Source organism: Hevea brasiliensis, chromosome 14 (genome assembly GCF_030052815.1).
Source record: "Hevea brasiliensis isolate MT/VB/25A 57/8 chromosome 14, ASM3005281v1, whole genome shotgun sequence".
Classification (NCBI taxonomy): domain Eukaryota; kingdom Viridiplantae; phylum Streptophyta; class Magnoliopsida; order Malpighiales; family Euphorbiaceae; genus Hevea; species Hevea brasiliensis.
The window spans coordinates 7,158,697-7,162,648 of NC_079506.1; positions in this window are offsets into that span (position 1 = coordinate 7,158,697).

The window sequence follows — 3,952 nt, forward strand, 5'->3', positions numbered from 1 at the left end:
ACGAAGTTAGTAGAAATGGCTCACCCTCTCAAGTGTTTAGCTCAAGTGTTTTCGCACAAATTTTAGGCTCTTACCCTCTTTTGGCACTCACACACTCTTGCCTTTTACCACTCAACAATTTGCTTCCCTTGTTCCTTTGGGAACTAAAATTCACAAACAAGCACAAATACTTGCTAATTTTATAAAAAACAATCAACAAACGAAACTAGAAGAAACGAAATAGCAATAACCAGAGAGTGTGACACTAGAGCCAAAGAAATGGAAGACACCAAAAGTAGAAGCAAATGTGAACTAAATGGTATGATTTTTGAAAACAGTATGAGAGACAACCCAATAGAATGATATCAAGCTCAAACTTCCAATTTCATAGCCAACTTTGCACAAATACCAGCAGTTCACACAATTAACCAAAAATATGCAACAATTTTGGTTCACCACACAAACGAATATATTTTGATCTGAAATTTGGTAGACATAGGCATCCCAATACTGACTAACTACTGGTAAAATTTCAGGAGTTTCTGGATGGGTTTACTAGGTGAACGAAATTTGACTAGGTCTGCCGCAAAATTTTGGTTCGGTAGGCAAACAATGTCACAAAACCCTAAAAATTGACACAAAAGCTACTGAAATGGAGTATAATCAGCCTGTAAAGTTTCGGAGTTTTCTGAGTTGGTTTGGTGTGTTAACTAAATTTGATCAGGTTTGCCGCAAAATTTGGTTCGATATGCAAACAGTGGAATTTTCACATCAAATATGGCATGTGAGGTGTCTAGTAATACCCAAAGATGTTGGTAAATTATCAGGCTCAAATTCAATGTTTAACTTCACAATTCACAATTTCATCACTTATGTCAACTTGCCAATTTTTCAGCACAACACAACTCAGCTTACAATCCAATCTCCTTTTTTTTTTTTTTTCCTTTTATACTGATGCAAAGGATAAAAATTGCAGAATCAACTACTGATACCACTCAAGTACTTTGGCAATCCAAATCAAGCTCTACCCACTAGCACACAGGCACATCCCAAGCATTAATTACCCAATTTAACATACTCAGACTTGATATCATATAACTCAAGAAGCAAATAGCTAGTGTCAAAGATAGGTTTCAGCTTGATTAACTCTAATCCTACAGACAAACTCAAGGAAAACAAGATGAACAAGAGATTTAATCTAAGATTAAGCAAAATCCTACACTAAAATTAACACTGCCAAGTTTTAGCCAGCAAGAGTTCAAACAAAAAAAAAGAAGAAAAAATCAGTACCCTAAAATGCAAATTTGATTTGGCTACAAAGAAAAAGGTACTAGATGAAGAAACTAATAGATATCTAAAGGTCCTACAATGGCTGACTATTATAGTTAACCAAACAGAAAAGAAAAAAGTAGTTTTAATGGATAAATACCTTGTTAGATGCCAAGGCTCTGATACCAAAATGATGAGCACTCCTAGGATGCCAAGAAACACAACATCTAAATATTGGAACCAAGATCTTTAATCATCCAAACAAGGCAGAATTTCATATTGAAAACCCAAGTGTCAATACACAAATAGTAACAAGCTAAAGCATATTGATCATCAAAATAAGACTAGCAAGAGGTTCATGCTGCTAGAATCCAAGTTCTTTCAAGAAACATGGAAGAAACATAGAAGAAACTCAAGCTCCAGTAATGGAGTTCTCTTCCTAATGCTCACACTTAAACTAGAAAAAAAATGAAGGCTACTAATACAATCTGAATATCTTGGGTTATATATAGCATCTCTAAAACCCTAAAAGTGTGCCAAAACCCTAAAAGTGTGCCAACATGGCTAAAAAGACAAAAAATACAAGGCTCCTTATTCAGATGGGGCGTCTCCATAGGGGGGAGGGGGGGGAAGCATTTGGGACCATTTGCTTTATGGCAGCCCTTTATGTAGTGGGGACCATAAGGTGGCAGCAACACTTTAGGTGGTAGCAGCCTTTTTTTAATGTAGTGGGGACCAATAAAAGGTGTCAGCACATGGCAAATCCAAATAAGCATAAGAAGCTCCTCCAATCCACTTGGCCGAATGGTCTTATGCCAAGTCATGCTGATGTGGCAAAGTCACGCTGATGTGGCGCCACTTGTCAAGTCTCCCATGCCAACTTGTGTGAGAACTATAACACCCCCGTTTGCATAGCCTGGTAGATTTCACTGTTCCGGTGACCGGTGTCGGTCCGGACAATTAAGGGGATTAGAACCACACTTAAGACAACTAGAGAAACCATAAACACAAATAATTAGTAATTGCCAATTAGTTAAGTATAAATAAGAAAAACAGAACATAAGAAGTTAAATGAGCCGAGAGTCACAGCGATGGGTGACCTTCTCGGGAACGACTGCGAAGTCGTTTTAAACTCAAATTTCGAATCGTAAAAAGTGACGCTGCGGTCCTTAGGACCCTTATGAACACAGTGGAAAAGAGAAAATCACGAAAAAGAACTATTAAGTCAGTCAAATAATTAGGTCAGAGAGCCGAAAGAAATATGGAATTATTTGCAAACCGGGATGAACCGGCGAGGGGCAATTTGGTCAATTGACCCCGAGAGCTGACTCCTGACCTAACTGTCAAATAAAATCGGAGAAAAGAAAATTTCGGAGTCGGGAATTAAATTAAAGGTCTAATAGAAAAATAAATGAAAAAAAAAAGAAAATAAAAAAGTGAAGGGAGATGACATCATGCATGACATCATGCATGATGCCATAAATATAATAATTAATATATTTAATTAATGAGATATTTTGGTCTTCCATAAAAAAAAAGAGAAAAGAAAGAAAAAAAAAAAAGAGATTATCTTCTTCAATTTCCGTCCAACTCTCTCTTTCACCTCTCCCTCACTTCATTCTCCATGAAAGCTCATCTTTGAGCTTGAAAAACCAAAAAATTTCACCATAGAAAATTATTCTACCATGGTTAAAGCTTATTTTGGCAACTAGAAGAGGTGATTGAAGAATAAAGAAAGAAGAAAGGAAGAGTTTTGAAGGAAAAAAAAATTCTGCATAAAAGGTTAGTGGTGTTCTCTTTTTTGTATCTTTACATATATACTTAGGCAACTTAATGGAGCGATGATTTGTTGAAAAATGAAACAAAATGATATGTTTAAGAACTATATGAACTTTGATCAGCTATGAGTGGTTAGGGTTTGGTGTGCTTTAACCTAAATGAATATGAATTCTAAGGTTAGTGAAGTTATATGCATGTTTAAAGTATTGAAATTGCATGAATTGAAACAATTAGTGTAATTAGGGTTTTGAACTTAGGGTTTGTGAACCAAATTTTGGAGAAATGCTTAAATGAGGACTTTGACCTATTGTGAGCTGAAAAATGGTCAATAATGACCAAGGGAGATGTGTGGGAATTATTGGAATGAAAACCAAATTCGTAGGTCAAATGGTCATGCTGCTAGCAGCATGACCAAACCTACTTTGAAGGACCAAAACGGGAATTTTACAAGTCCAAATGATATGCCACCAATTGGGGATGAAAATAGACATAAAAGGGCACAATTTTCATTAAGGAACCACGGCCAAAAACTGACTAAAACTTAGTAAACCAATTGACCAAAGTGAAATGAGAGTAGGCTGCCACTGCACCAAACTGACCAAATGAATAGTAACTGTTCATTTAGTCATAACTCGAGCTAAACAGGTCAAATTGACCTGAAAATTTTTCAGTGGTTAGATAAGATATAGACCTAAAACTTTCATGAAGAACACAAACCCAAATTATGCCATTAACCCATTCAAATTATTGAGCAAAGTTGAGTTACCAAACCTGCAACTCTGCAGAATTGCCATTAAGCAGTAATGTTTGAATGGCTATAACTCTCTCTAGAAAACTCGGATTTAGGCGATTCTTGAACCGATGGAAACCTAAGACATAGTAGAACATTTCGTATGAAGAAAGTTAGACCAAATTATGAACTTAA